The sequence below is a fragment of the Catharus ustulatus genome, chromosome 1, assembly GCF_009819885.2.
Source record: "Catharus ustulatus isolate bCatUst1 chromosome 1, bCatUst1.pri.v2, whole genome shotgun sequence".
Classification (NCBI taxonomy): domain Eukaryota; kingdom Metazoa; phylum Chordata; class Aves; order Passeriformes; family Turdidae; genus Catharus; species Catharus ustulatus.
Window position 1 is genome coordinate 50,662,612 of NC_046221.1, and position 20,259 is coordinate 50,682,870.

A 20,259-nucleotide genomic window follows, 5' to 3' on the forward strand; every position below is an offset into this window, starting at 1 on the left:
GGGTGGTGCTGACAGCTCCCTCTCCGCATGCGTCCCCGCAGATGGGCGGGCCGGCACCACCCCCTCTCCGTCAGGGAGCGGCACCGGCCTGGCAGGCACATCGAGCGACGTCATCGGCACCGCGGAGGGACGCGCTGGGGTCGCCTCCTCCTCGGCCGCCGGCAGTCCCGCCCCGGTGAGCAGGGCCGCCCCCGCCAGCGCTGCCTGCCAGGCGGGAGGGCTGCTCCTCTCCTGCGCCGGCTGCCGGGCGGGAGGACCGAATGCCGTCCGGAGGCGAGGGGGTGCCCCCGCCATGCCCGGGCCGCCCGCCCGCGGTGGCTAGCACGGTGTGGCCACGTGAGCAGCTGTTAAAGTGTCCAGCGTGGATTTCACAACTTGCATTGCCCTTGCGAACTGCCTGATAAGGTCAGCAAATTCAGGTGATGTGTGCAGATCCCGCGCAGGCAGAGGGGATGGGCCGCCCCCAGTCCCCAGCTCGCTGGTTGCGAGCTCGCGTCCTCCGGGGATGTGGCCGCCGCGACCGGAGTGTTAATTGCGGCCGTCATTGCTTCCACTGGTGGGAGAGGCTCTCTTCCACTGGGCACAAGGGAATGTTCCTCGCAGCCCCGCAGAGCGCGGACTCGGCCCCACCCTGCCGGGTGCGGGGGGTGCTCTGTGCGGCTCCGCTTCAGCCGCGAAAACACAGTTCAAAGGAGGGCCCTGCACCACCAGCTGCTCCCCAGACAAAGAGAGCACTTCCCACGCTGCCGCCGCCTGGCTGCGATCAGCCGTGGCGGCGGCTCCAGGAACCGGACTCGTGGCGATCGATCCTATCCCCACGCGCCCGGACTCAGCACTGATCCCCACAGCGGAGAGCCAGGGGCGTGCGGGGAAAGTCCTCACAGTCTCCCGTGGAGGCACGAAGCACGGGCGGCTCTGCTCGGGATCGAGCGCAAACGGCCGCCAGGGGTGGTCATCCTCCCCCGCGCCACAAATGGGGAGATTTTTGAGAGCGAAAAGTTCCGGTGCAGTCTTAAGTCTGTGAAAGCATCACTCAGAACTGAGAGTGCATTTTCTCACTCCTGGGAATGTTGAGTTCCCATGTTTCAAAGGAGAACTCCTTCCCAGCAAAAGCTAGGAGGTCACTGCTCGAAAAAAATGAACCAACGGGCTTTTAAGCTAAAAGCCTATACGTTACCTCTCTTGCTGGTAGAGGAGACGACCGTCCTGCTGCGGTTATGGGGGGTGTCCACGATGTCCCAGATGGCCCCGACTCTGGCCGATCCCTGGCTCCGGTCCTGGCCTCAGGTTCGCAGTCCTGGTTTTCTGGGTTTCAGTCTGCACGGTGCAGCTCTGGCTGGGTACACTAGCACGGGCTGTACCGCGGTTAAGACAAACCTCGGTGGGTCTGTCCCGGTTTTGCTGGAGAGTTCCTCAAATATTATTTTTATCGCACGTGTTTCCACACACATCTTTGAATTTGCATGATAGAGAACTTCAAGGGCAGCTTTCCAGGCTGGAGACTCAGCTGTCATTCATTTGCTGAGGACATTTAATCACGCTTCTAAGTAGGGTTCAGCATGTGTGCAACATGCAACCATTGCACAGGCACTGCTGCTTTATCTCTGTGTGGAGATGGGGAAATATTTACTCTGTGGCCAAGAGCTCTGGATACAGAGATGAGACCTTTGTGGGAAGAAGTCTGTTATTTGTAGTTCAAGAGCATGCACTAGCTTAAAACCAGAGTTGTGGCAGTACAACCCTTTAATTTAATGCAATTGCAGAGGTTAGGGACCTCTCAAAATAATAGTGTGAACAAAAGCTGGGTTTTGTTAATTCCAGCTACAGGCAAGGTCATTTTTTGAGGATGACATTACTGGAACAATTAAACAAGAGTGCCGTTGGACTTTGAAAAGCTCAAGGGACAGATTTGTGAGAATACTTGCCTATTGAGTGCAACAGTAGAGCTGCCCTAGATCTGTTTCCTGATGCTGCAGGGGAGAAAGGCTTTTTTTCTCCCTTCTTCTTGCTGAGGTTTTCAAGCAGAAATTGATGCAAAGGCTAATTTCAGCTTAGTTTGCAATGGGAAACAGATGAAAAAACCTACAGGCAGAGATTGTCCTCTACTAAATATTAAATGAAAATGAGGGTTTGGAAGACCATGTACTGGTGTACCTCTTAGACAAAAGTTTCTTATGCTTCTGCTCACAAAGTATAGAGCAGTATTTTCCCCTTCCCTCCACTATCCCCCCAAAAAGGAAAAAGAAAAGGCAAATGCCCTGCCCCCCACCCCTGTCCCCCCCCCAGATGTGAAGAAAAAGATTCACCGAAGTGGGGTTGTGTTGGGCGATGGGCAATGGGCAATGGCATCTCCTACATCCCTGTTTTGGGAGATTAGTTTACTGATGTATGTGCTAGCCACACTGTGCTGTTATCCTTCTGGAAATTCTTTTATCATTATAGATTTAATCACATAGTCTGGTTTTGTACCCAAAGCACTAGGATATCCATCAAGATGGATTTTGCTCTCTATGGCTTTTTATTTTATTTTCTTAAAATGAAGACTGTATATTTGGTTTCATATTAGAAATCAGCTTTGAGACAAGATGGATGTTTTTAGCAGATCTTGGTATTTTATCATATTTACAAGGTGTAGGAAAAAAAAAAAAGTGACATTAGCTTTTCCCATGTAGCCTAAATAGTTAAATGGGACTTCTTTATAGTTCCCTTGCAAAAAATTGTCTTTTTTGTGAGGTAATTACGAATTTTCATGAGCACTCCTTGCTAATCAGTTAAAAGACACTAAACCCTAATTACATTATAGTTATTTTCCAAGGCTATGTTAGAGATATGCTGCATTAACCCAAAAGAACAAAGCATAGAGATGGCAACAACAAGAATAAGAGTAAAAAGAAAAAAGGAAACAGTAGTGAAGCAGAATGACTTGTGCCTCTACTTCCTGCCAATGAGAGTGGCACAGCACTAGAGGAACAATAGTGGTAAAATTAATTATAGTCCTTGAATCTTCTGGGAATCTAAGGCACCCTGGAAAAAAATCTGTTCTTAATTTTACCATCTTTATTGCAAAGTCTAGCTGATTTAGCTAACAGAAAACCTGTGTAATGTTGGGTTGCATTTTTTTGTATACAGTGTTACTACTTTTTTCTTGCCAAGTCTAACCTGCAGATATAAATCAGTAATAATGGAGTCAACTTTAAAAGAAAGCGTTGTTCTGATCCCCCCAAAAAATTTCCAAACCCTAGAGGTAATAAAATTTTCATGTGTTTCTCCTGGCTGGATAGTAATTTTGCAAAACCTGTCCACATAGTCTGTATAGGTTGTGTTTTAAATAAAGAGCTGATAGGAATTTCACTGAGCTGAGGAAAGGGTATGATCATAAGGGAAGTATCTTAACATTCATACATGGAACAGACTTTTACATATACAAATCTTCTTAGTCCTGGGAAGAAAACAAGACAACACACTGACACATTTATATAAATTTTGCTATTTTGTTGTGTGCACTTATTACTTAAGAATCCGCCTTGTCATTCCTAATGTGTTGTGGGGGACAACATAAATTGTGAATTGTGAATTTTCCTCTGCTATAATTTTGCTTTCTAAGCTCCATAAAACACCATGAGCACTTTCCCTGTAATTAGTATGTGAGTTATTTGTGGAATTGTAAAGCATTAACTGACTTGTAACTGTTGTCTCTTGGCACTATGCATCTCTCACAAATGGGATTGTGGTCTAGGATATCATCAATCTTTTCCTTGTAGTTCAGAAAAGAAATCTATTTTCGTTGATAAAAGAACCGTTGGTCTTTGTGATCTATAAATCATTCTTTCCTAAGAAACACTTTGAAATACCAATTCAAGGTAGTCTCACTTTTTTAGTCTCACTTTTTTCTAGAATATCATTTTATAGATTTTTCGTAGGATGAAAGATAATCCTTGTGTCTATCAAAAAGGAAGATCTGTACTACTTTTCGTTGAATTTTGCAACTTTAGAAGAAGCTCTCTAAAGCCTAATATTGCCATATCTAATCTTGTGTTTTGCACAAAGTTAGACCTTTTTTGTCAAAATGGCATTTCTGTAATGTCCAAGTATGAGATGACTGAATTATAACCAGGATCATATAAGACAGCATTCTTTACAGCACTGAAAATCGTTAGACCTGTTAATGAGAAACATTGGTGTCTCATGGGTATGGGTTTTTTTGTTTGCATGGTTATGTGTGTGTGTGGGGGGTTTTATTTGGCTTTTAATCTTTTTTTTTGTTTTCCATCCCTATAAAACTGCTTTAGAGACTCTTGTGAATTAGCCCTTTTATCTGAGGCCTTCCATGCAACTTATTTTGAACATATCTTACATTCTGTGAGAAAATACTTGATCTCATCTGAACTTGTTCGGTTGTACCTACCCGTATAAAAACTATAAGCCAGTTCTCAAGCAACACTTACAGGATGGCCAGGGTATCAGACCCAGCCAGCATGGGTTTAGGAGGAGTAGGTCATGTTTGACCAACCTGATCTCCTTTTATGACCAAGTGACCCACCTGCTGGATGCAGGAAAGGCTGTGGATGTTATCTATTTGGACTTCAGTAAGGCCTTTAACACTATCTCCCACAGAAAACTCCTGGAAAACCTGGCAACCCATGGCTTGGAAAGGAGCTCTTTTTGCTGGGTTTGCTGGGTCTTTTTGCCCAGAGAATGGTGGTGAATGGTGCTGCATCCAGCTGGCGACCAGTCACCAGTGGTGTCCCCCAGGGATCTGTGCTGGGTCCAACTCTGTTCGATATTTTTATTGATGACATGGATGAGGGTGTTGAGTCTTTCATTAGTAAATTTGCAGACAACACTAAGCTGGGAGCATGTGTCGATTCATTCGAAATAGGAGGGCTCTGCAGAGAGACCTGGAATGGGGTGGATGGGGAGAGTCCAATAGGATGAGGTTTAAAAAGTCCAAGTGCTGAGTCCTGCATTTTGGCTACAATAACCCCCTGCAGTGTTATAGGCTGGGGACGGTGTGGCTGGACAGTGCCAGACAGGGACCTGGGGGTACTGGCTAACATGAGCCCTGGTGGCCAGGAAGGCCAATGGCATCCTGGCCTGTATCAGGAATAGTGTGGCCAGCAGAAGCAGGGAGATCATTCTTCCCCTCTACTTGGCACTGGTGAGGCTGCACCTTTAGTGCTGTGTCCAGTTCTGGCCCCTCAGTTTAGGAAGGACGTTGAGATGCTTGAGCGTGTCCAGAGGAGAGCAACGAGGCTGGTGAGGGGCTTGGAACACAAACCCTGTGAGGAATGACTGAGGGAGCTGGGGTTGTTTAGCCTGGTGGAAAGGAGACTCAGAGGTGACCTTATCACTCTCTACAACTTCCTGAAAGGTTGTTGTAGTCAGGTGGGGTTTGGTCTTTTTTACCAGGCAGTGACTGACAGAACCAGAGGACACAGTCTCAAGCTGCTCAAGGGAGATATAGGCTGGATATTAGGAAAAAAATTTTCACTGAAAGAGTGATAAAGTACTGGAAGGTGGTGGAGTCACCATCCCTAGATGTGTTTAGGAAAAGATGGATGTGGCACTAAGTGCCATAGTCTAGTTGAGGTGTTAGGGCATGTGTTGGACTCAATGATCTTCGAGGTCTCTTCCAACCTAGTCATTTTATGATTCTTGGTAACTGTGTGGTCCTTGGTGAAACAACTGAAGAGGAAGTAGCCAGATGTCCATGTCATTATGCCACCACACTCCTGCAGATGGAGGGTGTGGTGTGCCGGGTCTCCTGGTTTTCTTTTTTGTTTTTATTCTAAAAGCATTCATGTTTTCAAGAGTTTTATTACTCTGTGAAGAACAGGAACTTTTCTTTGTTTAATTTGAAAATGTCACCCATAACTTTAAGAAAAATGGCACACAGTGCAAAAATAACTGAAAAGTTGCCAGCAAAGCAGTCATAGGGTGGCTGCCTTTCAGTGGTATAAGAAATGAGCAACACTTAAACACGCAGAGTTCATAATTTCTTGGAGGCCTTCAAGAACCTGCTGTATAAACTAAATAATAATAAATAATGTAACTCTTCTACATAAATAATCCTTTCTGTTTCTCCTCTACTGGTTTAATTCCTGTGGTGTCATATGTTTGCAGTATTTTTTTCAGGGTACCGCAGTTGCTCTACTGTGCAAAGGAAATTAATTTATCTACATGAAACTACAATGTTGGAGAGGCATTATGTGGCTGTATTTACAGTTTTATTCTGTTTCGTGCTTATACTGTATTTTTAATTTTTCCTCCTCCCTCAATTTATCTTTTGGCTGGCTCAGAGCAGCAGGATAGTTGGTGTGGGCTGTGAAATAGATCTAAAAAGTCAGAGGTAATTTTAATCCAGTCCTAACTTCTTCAGTCCATAACCTGTCTGTGAAAATAATACTATATTTCTCTCCTTTTTTAAATATAGCTTTCTTGCAGGGATATCATCAATCTGTACTTTAAACATTTCCAAAGAAATTAGGACACTCATTAGAAGAGCAGAGAAGGGTGGTAGAAACTTACTGAAATTGCATCCTTAGTAAAGCTGAACACCATAGTCCTAAAGGGTGAGAAAGGGACCAAGATTTGAATCTAACTGGAGGCAGCCCAGGAAGGGTGGCATGTTACGGTAAACATTTTCCTCAACCTGTATTTCCTGTTGCGAGGAAAATGTGGCGATTGAAAGTTTTTTCATGGAGCGGAGCCTTCACCGTACAGTTATCTCGTCTAAAACTGTGTAACAAACAGCACAAATCCAGTTAAATGTGACTCTAGGATGAGAGAATAAAAGAGAAAAATCACAGTTCTATTTCTGTTCACTTGTCCTTCACAACATTAGAAACAGGGTGGTCGTTTTCTAGATTTCAATAAGTCAATTATTTCTTTGCTTTTTACTTGGCTTGTATTATGGGTGGTATCAAGGTAACTGACAACTACCAAAGCTTGGTGCAGTTCCCATCTGTTTTCTCATCCTTAAGAAAGGAAACTGAACCACTTTTTTGAGACCCAGGATCCTGATCTGATCCTTCAGAAGATCCAGAGCAACCACCTGCAAGGGGTCTGAAAGGAAGATGAGCTTTCTGGTGCTTGGCATCAGGAAAAGAAAGAAAATTAAATCTCCTTGGCCTTCAGCAGGATGTTGGGGAAGGAATTTGAACTCAAGAGAGTTCTTAAAATTTGCCTTTAAGGCACCGCTTTACTTTTCCTTAAGGAGCTGAGGTGCCAACTCATTTCTTTCCTCCCATTAAGTCAGCCCTGCAGAATTGCTGTGGAAATCTACTGGCTTCAGTTTCTTGATTGACTACCATAAACAAGGAAATCCGTATCCTCCTTGCCAGTTTTTCAGCATAACCATCCTGCTTGTTCCTGGGTGGCTGGGTGAATTGGATTTTGGAAGGATGCTTTGTGTCTTTGAAGTCTTTTCTGGTTAAATACCATTAATCTTCAGAGTGATTCAGTTCTTAAGGTAATTTGTGGTTTTCTTCTTTACTTTAAATCCTTTAAAGGCATGATATGGAAAAAACTTCTTTGCTCCAAGATAATCCAGTATAATTAGAACAGTGTCACTCAACTTAGTAAAGTTCTTTATACATGTTTTTTTTTCCTCTTGTTAAAATTTAAATCCATGGTAGATGGGAAAAGGTGTGATTTATTGTTCATTTATTCTTCCCCTTTCCCATACACTGTATTCCTAAACCTATTTAGCACTTTTTTTGGTTTTGTGACTATTAGGATGTGATATTGAGCATAGTTAGTTGCATGAGGGGATATTACTAGTATCTAGTGTAAGTGATTCCCCATTCTTACAATGAAGGAGACAGACTGGAGTGAGGGATATTAATATGGTGAGGTGATCGACCAGGAGACATACTGGGGAGACTGAAGGACATGGGTTGGTTTAGCCACGAGGTGGCCAGGGTGGGAAACCAGCAATTTATTTGTAGCTTATCCATCTCCTAATAGGGGGCTGTAGGAAAAACAGGGTTTTTTCAGTTGTACAGTTAAAGAATAAAACACATTGGGCAGAATTAACTGCATTAATAATCTTATGGGATTAAGGACAAATTCTTCACAACAAAGGGTGCCCAAGCACAGGAACCAGGCTCAGGGTGGCTGTGGACTCTCTAACCTCCAAGACTTTCAAATGATGGATGGTGGCTCGGAGAAACCTGGTCTAATTTTGAGCAGGTGTGAGGGTTAGCTCCAATAAAAGTGTAGATGACCATGGTTTAAGGCCATAGGAAAACCCTTTACAGTAGGGGTGAATAAAAAATCACCCCCAGAATCCTCCAGTTCCAGTATGTTGATCATTGCCAGAAAGTTCTCTGCTTCCCTTGTTGTCATTGGTTCCTTTTTGGTGTAATAATTTTAATATTCCTAATTGCCCTTCCCTACTGGATCCCCTCCCTAAAGTCCGCCCTAAATCCTTCCCTCCTTCAGGTTTATAAATACTCCTGCCATGCCTTAACACTTGCTTTTTGCCGTTGTCCTCGTGCATGGAACAAGCCTCCCTGTGCCATCTCTCCCAGTTCATTCTGTACAAACTGTTCAGCTTGCTGTTTGTTTTCTTCTATTATTAAAGCTTTTTAACTCTCGAACAATCAGGTCAGATTTTCTTTCTGCATAAAATTGCGAAGTTCAGTGAAGCCACTGACCCTAATAGCCAGGCTAGGATTGGCCGAAGGCTTCAGGCAGGGGATGTGCCTAGATGATCTGCAGATGTCTCTTCCAACCGGTGTTTTTTTATGACTATCAAAATATTGAGGTTTTTTTTTTTAAAAGGCTAGATGCATTGTTATCTTCAGCTAATATATTGTCTTTGCTTCAAGACCTGCTGTGAATCCTTCTGCTCCTCCACTAGGAGTTGAATGTGGCTTGTTGACCTCTGAACTTTGACTTGAGCTGTGTCTTTCCTGGCTTTATGAAACAGGTTGCTATTATTTCCAGCGCCTGGGATGATAAATAAACTAACTGGCTTTTCTCTACTTCAGTACTTATCATGTTGTGGACAATTTTATTGCCCAGATACAGCTTCTGTTTTCCTTCTGCAAATACCTTAGTTTGGTGGAAAGCTGACTGAGATGTCATGGAGCACTGTTCCCTTTTGCTTTTTGATCACTTAAAATTTTATTACAGTAATTTCACGAATACAAGCCGTACCATTTTGACTAAGATTTGGCTCCCAAACCGGAAATGCGGCTTATACTCAGGAGTGGCTAATATGTGAATAATTTTCTGACATTTACAACCTCAGAAGTGCCAGCCAGGGTGCCGAGCTGAGCACCTGCTAGTAAAAGCCAGCATTTTGCGATTGTTACAAATTGTTACTCTGTTGTGCTGCGGGTGGAGCCTGGCTGCCTGCAGGCAACACGGGGGGCAGGGAGAGAGGAGGGAGAGCTCTCTCCTTCCCTTCTCTGCTGCAACCCGGGGGAGAGACGGGGGGGCCTCATGCCGCCATTGCTGCGGCCCGGGGAGGACGTGGGGGCCCCGTGCCACCATAGCTGCAGCTCGGGGAGGCGGCAGGGGCCCCGTGCCGCCATAGCCACGACTCGGGGAGGCAGCGGGGGCCCCGTGCTGTCATTGCCGCGGCTCGGGGAGGAGGCAGGGTACTCCGTCCCAGCCCGCCGCAGCGGGAGCGGGGGGGGCTCCGTCCCTGCCTGCCACCACGGGGCAGTGCTGGGCCGTGGTGACCGAGCCCAGTGGCAGTGGCGGCCGGCCCCGAGCGGCCCCGCCGAGAGGCAGCACCAAGCTGGGCCACCTGGCCCTGTCGGCAACCCCGAGCGGGCCGAACCTGCACAGCCTGAGTCGAGCCAGTAAACCCTGCCCTGCCGCAGTTCTGTTTCTAATTGGCAACTTTGTTGCACGTGGGTCCTTGCTGTGAACAACAGAGCGGCTTATACTCAGGTGCGGCTTATTTATGGACAAAGAGCAAAATATTTGCCAACACCCAGAGATGCGGCTTATACTCAGTGCAGCTTGTATTCGTGAAATTACTGTAATTTGTCATAATATGATTTAAAACACTATTAATGAGTTAGAATTTATGTTGCTAAATGTTACATTCTCTCATGCCTTGTGTAACCATGCTGTTTAGTAGATCTTAATAGCTATTTTGCCATTTTTGACTATAGAAGATATAAAAGTATTTAAGCCAGCTCTGATTTAGCAGCATATCTATTTTCCAAGTATTTGATGTGGTTTGCTTTCCTTATTCTTTGGACTTACAGACTTGTCTGTTATTATTGAATGGCTTCTTTAAGTTTCAGACTTTGTTCTTCTATGCATGCAATGATAAAATCATCTTCTAGCTTTTTTCAAGGATTTGACTGACTCTTTCACCAATTGGTTCTTGGAGAGTTTTATTTGTAGCCTGCCAGATCCATAACGATTCCCTGTCTTTGTAACTTGCATTCTTTGTCAGAAGTTGCAATTTCTTACAAATTCCTGAATAACTGCACAGTGTTTTGCTCAATTTCTATTTGTGTTAATTTCCTAAAAGCTTCCACCATTCCCCATTTGCCATCACTATTCTGTTCTCTGTTCAGTGTTCAGTTTTCTTACTTCTACAAGTCTCTGGCATTTCAGTTGTTCCATTAGAAGTCTCCCACAAGCCTGATCTTGCCTAGAGAATATGTTTCCAGGACTTTATGAGTTATTTTTCACCTCACAGTCTCCTAGGAGGAACTCTTCCCTCTGCCTTCATGACGGGGGGTGGTGGTGGTGCAGGGCACCTGCCTAGATTGCTCACTTGCCAAAAGAATTTAAAAGAAGGCTGTTATTTTCGAATGTTTCCCCTGCTGTGTTTGAAGGATAGAGGAAGACAACTGAACTTTCTTAGGAGGCTGTGAAAGCAGTTGAACAGCAGGTAGTCACGCAAAAGCCTCTCTCTGGGGACAGGAGAAGGAAGGTCTATAAAAATACCATATGTCTTCATGGCCCAGTCTAATTCTCATTCTTAGAGGAGTAAAAGAGTCAGACTTCATGTTCTGAAAACTCTAATTTTGGTTTGACAAAATATTGGGAAATGTTAAATAGTCATGCTGAATGCCAAATTAAATGTTCTTTCTAAGGGCTTTGAGCTTAGAAATATTTTTGTCATTTTGATTGTCCTAACTCAAAATCCATTGATATGAATGCTCCTGGGAGTTCAGGAATTGCCATAAACTTCCATCTCACAATCTCTCCAGGAGTTCAGGGAAGTATACCTGTAAGCCAGTTCTGAAATGCTGCTGGTTCAGTTCATATCATCAAATGTGATTACATCCTTAACACTTTGAAATGGTTACTGTGTGTGCTTATATCATCCTTTCTGTTAATCTTGACCTAAATCTTCCATGGCTTCCAAGGCTTTTTGCAGCTCAGTCATGCACTCATTAAGGCTTTGTTTGTAGATTATAATTGAAGTTTTCAAACATACAAAGTCTAATTGCTACAACTGTGCAAATGAAGTAATGGAGATCTTTAGATAGGACCTTGTGACTTTGTTTTGGTCCCTGGTGGTATTTACCAGGACCAGAGAGTGCTAATATCATTTAGCTATCTCTCAGAAAGCTCACATTTAGCCAGTAGAGAAAGACCGGAGGCCTTACATGACAAGTTCCACAAGAACCTTTTTTTCATGCAAAGGGAGTCAGGCAGGATTCTCTCCGAACAAAGGACAGACGGCCATATTTATAAGTTCAAGGGGGATTCAAACTACAACCAATAAAAGTTTATACAAAGAACAGCATCCAATCTAAGTGAGAAGTTCTAAAGGCGAACTGACCAATTACACAGACTAATTTCTAATCAATTATCTTCCCAAGTGTTAGGAGAGTGACCAAATTCTTAAGGAATTTGGCTCAACCTTGGTATCTAGGATACCTTATCTATTATAGCAAGTTCCAGGGGCCAGGGGAAGATGGCTTTGGAGGAATTGTATCATCCACAGGACCTGTTAGTGAAACAGAGGGTTAAGGAGCAGGATGTCAGTAACCCATCAAACAGCTAAGCACAGGCTATGGAAGACTTGTATGACTCTGTACAAGGAGAACAAGTGGCTGGAAAAATACAGTGTAATGTATCCAGGTAACAACTCGTAATGTGAACTGTGTCTCTAGTACTGCTAATCACTGTAGTTTGTGAGTGTGTTTTTGCTATGTAGAAAGTAATTAGCCAAATATGCAATGTATTGTAGATGACAATCAATAAAACTGTGTGCAGTACATCAAACATACATAGTAGGTAACCCGGTTTGGGTTCTTTGGATATAAAGACTGGAGTGCTCTGTGTACAGTTTCTAGTTGTTTTATTACTAATGATGTGACATGTTTGCTATTTGCCAAATATAACAATATAAGCTCAATATTAAAACATGATAAACTAAGGTTGACAGAATCAGATTCTTTGAAGGAGATAAGAAATGTCTTTGAGAGAGATGAAATAATCAGTGGATGATCAGTCGTATTCTGTTAACAGGGTTTTTTTTGTTGTTGTTAAATTTAAAACTTACTGCTATCTAATCTTTTTACAGACACATTTTCTTAAGGGAAGATTATTTAACTCCCAGCTCTGTCTACCCATTGTGTTTGTTGTGTGTATACTCCTTTGCCCTCTTAATTTTTTTTGGTAGAGGGAAAATCTTTCAGCTGACAAGGAACTTTTCTAATATGCCATTTACAGGAAAGAAGCTTATATTTTTCCCCTATGCAGGTTGAGAGGTGCTGACATTTAAGCAAGTAGAACTACTCTGATGCAAAAATCCTTTATATATATTAGGAATCAAGATAAAGGAATTTTTTCAGTTGCTTGGACCAAACTAATTCCCTGGTTTTGGACCCATTTGCTACTTTGCTTTATATATCATAGTTCTGCAATCTGGCTTTGGTATCAGAAATTTCTGTAGCTCTTGCAGATTTTTTTTCAAGAAACTCTTCCCCGGTCTGAGTGGGTGCTTCTTATAACCTTCCAATTATATTCACAAATAACTTGTCTGCATGTATATGCCCCCACTGGCTCTGTGCCTCAGCACACACAATAATATTATGGATGAATTTGTTAAAATGCTTAGGCATTCTTTTCTGACATTTGTTCTGTTTAATTGAAATAATTTTTCCCCCTTTTGAAGTTAGCTTTTATGACACATCTAAAACTTTGGAAGATTCTCTTTTCAGTTAGTTATAAAACTTACAAGTTATTTCTTAATTTCTTGTTAGTTGTCCCAGATTGTGTTTTTATGTATGCAGCTGTATGAGAGCCTGATGGCCAGATTTCTAGGAAATTTGTCTTCAGTAGTGTCTTAGGTTGCAATACAGCATTTGACAAAAAGTATATATTCTATCACCATCTGTTGAAACCAGGTGGGGCAGTCATGTTTATCTTTTCCACATCCCATCCTGCCTCCAGGAAGATATCATCTGCTAATGGGCCATCCCACTGATAAAATTACATCATCCCATTGGGAGATGCTTCAGTGAGGGGGAGGAGCCAAGCCTTTCCTACCAAGATAAAAACTGAGATTTGGAATGCCAAAGTAGTCCTTTTTCCACTGGATCCCAGAGGAAAATTGATCCTTTCCACATTGTCATTGGACTTTTGAAGGAAAACTTCACCCTTCTACAGGACCACTGCTTCAACTTAACCACATCTGTCACTCCTGAAGAACTGCAGCCACCGTTTAATCGGACTGTTACCAGTACCCTGATTGACGCAGTATCAGTTGTATTCTGACTGTGTTTTGTAGTTCTGACTTGTTCTTTGTAATGCTGTATTTCTATTTTAATTTTTCATAGTAAAGAACTGTTATTCCTATTCCCATGTCTTTGTCCGAAAGCCCCTTAATTTCAAAATCATAATAATTTCAAGGGAGGGGGTTTACATTCTCCGTTTCAAAGAGAGGGTCCTACCTTTCTTAGCAGACACCTGTCCTCCAAACCAGGACAAAGGGGCTATAGGATGAATGTACAGCAAAACAGCTCTGCTAAAATGCATAGACCATAGTGATGTTGTGCTTTTGAAACAGTGGTAATTTTAATCAGTTTGTGTTTCTTTGTGGTGTAACCTGTCCACTGCTGCAAGTAGCCTGGCATCTGGAGCCACCTAAATGAGGATTTCCTTGTAATTCAGCTACTTTGCAATGACAGAAAATGCAGGATACCTTCTGTCTTCACTTAAGCTTGTTCCAATTTACTGAAAAAATGGAGGTTATCATGGCATGAACCTAAGCTTGACTGCTTGAACTTATTGATATATAGGCCTCCTCTACCTTGAAACATCCATTCTGCTGGTCTGTAATTGAGCTAGAACAGAGAAGGAAAGGAGGGTAACGGTTTATTGGCAGAACAGGGTGTTCTGTGCTCACAGGCTTCACCTCAGGCTTGTATTATTAGCTGAAACATTGCTTCCCCAGCATATATCTGCTCTCTGGCTGTCATAATAATTTTGCATTCTAACCTCTAATGGTGCCTTCACTGTGTTTTACCAGCAGGGTCACTCTGTAAATGAGTCTGAAGAAACATATTTTTTTGTTGTGTTTGAAAGCGGAAGCATAAAAACAACTGCAGCATAAAAAGGTTTTGCCTGAGTGCAGAAAAGCTCAAAGAGTGTTGTGTTTTTACATATATGAGTCTTTTCCTAGATAGCTACCTCGTAAATATACTGAGGAAGAACAATCTGGTTAAGCTCATCTCCCTGTGAGTCCTCTGTTCTAAGATAGGCAAGGGCTCAGTTTTCTCAGATGGAGAGGCTTTAAATTTAGTTTGTCCATCCAGCCACTTGAGAGGGCAGAGATAGCATTGATGTGATCTGCAAGACTGAGTCCTCAAATCTCCAGACCACTGTTTTCACTTACCTTGACGCATATTGAGGCATGCACCTCTCTGGATCCCTAGTTTGAGGCTTGTGTTTTCCCTTGCAGTGCAGAAGTTCTCTCAGTTTTTGGAACTCTGTTCTTTCTAAACAGGAACACTAATTTTTTTTGGTAGTGTTATAATTGATGATCAGTGTTGGCACTAATATCTTTGCTGTGGACTCCATAGGGAGCTTCAGCAATACCACAGGGTTGTTGTTAAATGCAATGAAAAGCAGCAGTATCTTCTAAAGCAAAAAACAACTTGCAGAAGTTCCTGTGGAGATTTCTGCTTTTTTGATTTTCATGTAAATGCTGAGAATTAGTGTTTATAAAAAGATCTTAGTACTAATTACTTGTCCTGTAAGTTCCTTTGAAATATAATGTTTAATTTTTTCCCCTATTCCCTGAAAAGTTTTTAATGTTGCCTCCTACACTACTTTCAATGAACACAGTCTCAGATTTATTAATGCATAATGTATCTCAGAAATCAGTTTAGCTGATTCTCATCCATCAGTCAGCATCACTTTTTTTCTATTATTTGGCAGAAGAGATTTCTTTGAAGCTGCTTTTTGTAAGTTCTGGATGATATCTCTGCCTAACATTTCTGAAGAAGGGAGAGAGCCTATCAGCTTAATTTTCTAAGGCTGAAGGGTGCATTCGTAACAACCAGAAAACTACTTTTCATATGAATACTGAGTTCTGTTCTTCAAAAGTGGCCTTTCACTCACACTTTTAAGACTTAGCCATGAATTTAAGATCAAAACAGGACTACCATCGTTAGTTAAAGCTAAATTTAAGACCAGACTTATGTAGAAATTTAAGATCTCTAACCATAGAGTATTATTTCCAAATAAATCTCAACTGGAAATGTTATGCCTCAGAGGCACACAGTACATAAGCCTGGTGTCAAGACTAGATTTATCTTGATGTGTTGTCAAGCAGTTGTCTTCTGTCCCTAGCATTTCATGTCTGCCCTTCCCCTAACAGTATTCCTAGTACCTATCCTGAGGCACTGATCTTTGATGAATACAGGATAAATTGATTTACATTTGTGCTCCATGGCATTATTGAAGCCTATGTAGAGGAAAGCAAAGCTAGTATTGTGCCACTCCAGCTATAAAATACTTACGGTACTAAAGCAAATCTGATGGTCTCTGGTCAGAAAACAGTCAGCCATGCAGACACAAAGACAAACCTTTGTTTTGAGGTCCTATTATCTTAGCTGGTATCTGGGAATTATTTAGAACCTCTCCCAGCTAAATATATTGCAGCTTATATCTAGAGCTGAAAGAGCTCAGCTGCCGTGTGAAAGACTGTATCTTCTATGGTGCAAAACAGGAGAAAAGCACTGAAAAAAGTTGATCACCATCGTATACCCATATACTTAAAGCAGAAACCTGGAATCTGCATTCAAGTAATTGTGCAATTTCATGTGTTTAGCTGTATGCTGTGGTCATGAAGAGGACTAGGAGTAGTGCCCCTAAAGTGATTCCATTTGTGTTTGCTGATAGAAAAGCTGTATTACCAGATGTCCCTCTCTGTGCACAAAGACAATGAGGTTGTCCATGTTTTGAATCAAGCAGCTGCCTGCATTTCAGCAAAAGTTTGCAAAACCTTAGATTAGTTATGTCCTTGTCTCTCCTGGCTGTTAAAATTCTGTGCAAGCCCACAAGCAAGGCTCTATTTTCGTGTTTCACAGTAAAGTGGTGCCTACAGCTTTATGCCTTTTCCCAGAGCATATGTGGTACTTGCAGAAGCTATTATGAGCAGCAGCGCTTAAAGTTAGCTAAGAAGCAGATTGTGTGTTGAGAAGCAGCTCACAGCCACCCTGCATAACTGAGTGCTGAAGCGCTATCTGCTCCACTCCATACAAAGAGTTAAACAGGAGATCTGGGATTGCTGTAGGCAATTTAAGAGTACAAAAGTGTGTGCATCAGCATCTCTTAAATAGGAAAAGAAGTACAAGCCTTGAGTTTGAAAATGTTTTGCAGGCAGCACCCAGTTGCTTTAATCAAGACTAGAAAAGAAGAGTTAAAGGTGACCTGTGAGGGTCTGCTGCTTTACCAGGTATAAAAAGAGGCTTCAAGTTACTATGGGTAATAATATAATAGTGACTTACAGACCTGAGAGAAAAAAGCTCACTGATGCTTGCTAGTGAGGTAGAGGAAGGCACAGCTTTTGGATAAGCAAAGACCTCCTGACTCCCTGACGGCAGGTCTTAGTTCATTTAACTATTCAGTAGAAGCTCTATTAATTAAATGTAGCCCTTTTCCTCCTGTGAAACAGAAGTTGACAGAATATTACAATGTTTCAGCCATTTCCTGTTTTGTGTTTTTAATAAGGTTGTGACTAAAGGGAGCAGGTGAGCCTTGTGGCCATTCCCAGAGAATGCAGTTCAGACATGGCATTTACAAAGAATAACTTCTCCCTTTTCATAAGATGTATAGCTTCTGTTCAGAAATGGATTCTGACCTTTGTGAGGCCCTGAGGAAGATCTGTTTAAAACCCTGGTGCAACAGGTAGGTAAAGAGTGGAAGATTTAATTAATATTCAACGTCAAGAAGCCTTGGTCAACTAATGAAATGAAATCTGTGTTGAGGAACAAACAGGAATGGAGATTTGATTAGTTCAGGTTTTCCTCTGAAAAAGAGAACTATGACATTTGCAAGTCATGTAATGCTCTCTTTTTATAGAAAGACAGAAATGTCTGCCTGCTCTTCTGAACAAAGATGTAAATTCTTGGTTTGTTTTCCAGGCTGTGCCTACACTGGATAATATCATTTTGATAGGACCCCAGTGATTGCTAGCACTGGTGGGTCTTATATGACTGAGAAAGAGTCCCAGTCTTGGCTATGCACTTTCCATGCTATGTGGGTGTCAGTACTTGGACCTGTCATCATTTGGGCCTGTGACCTTCTTCTGACTGATGCTGTCATCCTGTGCTCTGGAAAACATACACAAGCCTGCCCATCACTACATAGAATTCATAGAGAGGGCACATAGACTCACATAAACTCTGTTATTGAAATCTGTGGTCTTTGCCCTTTGCTTATTTGTTTGGTTTTGTAGAAGAGTGTTCTCTGTGCATCTTTGTCTAGTTTACAATTGACAAAATCTGACCTCCCTTGGTGCTTGCACTTGTTAGCTTCCAGAAAGTGATGAGATACAAGTTCTGAGAGAGGTATATCCATTGTGAAAACAAAATGGAAAAGCCCAGATGTGCTTGTATACTTTCTTTTTGTGATTAAAGCTTTTCCTACTGCATTATCTTTGAAACAAACTTACTGTCAGGTAGTAGGGCAAAAAATGTTCTAAGCAAAGCCGACTTGTTAGGTAATCTCTTCAAAATACAGTCATAGCTCTGCATAGTACCTTATGTGACATTTGTATTAGATGACCTGTTAGTAAAGGATGGCAGTTGCTGTAAATAAAACACAAACCCCCAATGGCATTTAAATCCCAAGTTATTACAAAGATGGGTCCTTAACTTTAATATAATCACTAGCACCAGGGCTAAGTAGATGAAGTGCGGTGTGACTAACTGATCAGCTAGCAAGCAGCAAAGGATCATAGAAGAGGCAATACAAGAGAATTGCATGCAGATGTATGTTTAGCGCTTCAGGTTGCTATAAAACCTTGAGGATAAGGACGATGGAGAAAAATTAGGATTTTCACTTGATAACTTAAATTTTAAGCGATTTCATTTGTATCTCCTTTTAAAGAGGGTGCTATTGACTGATGGTAAATATCCCACCTGTCCTTGGTGTGCTTCCCTCAGAGAATCTGTTTGCACAAGAAATTTCAGTGCTGGACTGTGACTGTGAGCTACAAATTTAGTGGCCAAATTCTTGAAACTTTCTATCTGAATCCAGACTGCCTTTCTTCTCTTTGTGTGTGTGTAGATGTTTGCTCAGCTGATAACAATGTGTTTATTTGTGAAGCCCCGGTGCAGGATAAAGGCCATCACAAAGTGAAGTTGCATCAAAGCAAAAGTTTGTTAGGCTGTACAATGGCCACAGCAGGTCTGCCTGTCTGAAAGTATCACACAGATGACATGAAGTTAGAGTTTCCATGTTCTGTGCTGGACTATTTGCAATGAGTGACTTACACAGCTGTATTGCGAAAGAGTGATAGGTCCTTTCTCCTAATACCATTTTCTTTTATCCCCATTTACCAAATATTTATGACTGTAGAATGCAGTGTATTATGTCTCTGAACTATCCAAAGAGATTCAACCTTCACAGCCAGAAAAATACAGTTCTTCAAATGCAACTGATGCAGGGAAAATGCTCTTTGTGCTTTACATCTTATTATTGTTGAACAACTTAATATTATTGACCATGGAGGAGCCCAGATGAGTATTAGTGTATTGCATATAGATTCTTTATGTGGAGTCAGGATAAATATTCTTAATAGGTTCTATTATTTGATCAAACAGCAGTAATAACTTGTAATTGTTGTATATGCATTTCCAGGCAAGTCAATCATTTGTTTTCAAAACCACTTGTAATTGTATGTGGTTAGTTATAACAAAAAGGTTTGTTCTTGCTAATTTTCAGCATATATCTTTTGATCTCCCATTGAAGATTGAGCTATGAGCCTAGTGTGGTTCTTGAAAGGGACACCCTTGTTGTGCTTTACAACAAAGAGTTGCTCTTATAGTTTTAAAATGGATTAAATTAAACTTGACAATGTTGCTATGAACAGAGGGAGTGGGGATAGACAAGGATCCCTGAAGTCATGACTCAAAGCAGCATGTCTCTTTATCAGAGCCCTGCTCATTTCTCTATAATGAGGTATGGGCAGAATCAAAAGGCAAATTGTGTGAACTCCCATTTAGCCCCAGGGTCCTCTCAGGTAGGAAATATTTATGAATCTGCATAGATTTAACAGGGCAAAATCTGTCCCCCTAAGTGCCTTTTCATGGCCTAATTTAACTGACTTCAGCAAAATGCCCTGTCACCTGAGAGGGATGCTCTAGGTACCAGTAATGCTATAAGCCTCTTATCTCATTTTGTTGATGACAGTTCAAAGTGTCCTAATAAATGTACAAAATAAGAAAGTCACAGGGAAATGAAAAATAGAAGTCCTTAATGATTAGGACATTGAGTGGTTGGAAAATATGAAAGGCACAGGTTTTGTCACTTGTGAGAGGACTTTGAATGTTTCAATGAAGTCTGTGAATTCTGACAAGTCCTACAGAACACCTGGCTCTTGGAAGAGCAACAGACTTGGGGTGTCTGGGTGATGGACAACTGAGGAGGAGTCTGGTCTATTTTGATGCTGTGGCCTTTTGCTAGTACCAGCTTGTTGATTCTGAATAGAGAGAAGCAAGATGGTTTTGAGTTGGAGATGGGAGCCACAGAAACTTTGCCTGGAACTGCCAACATTTGATTAAGAAGAATTAATTTGGGAATGAAGGATTG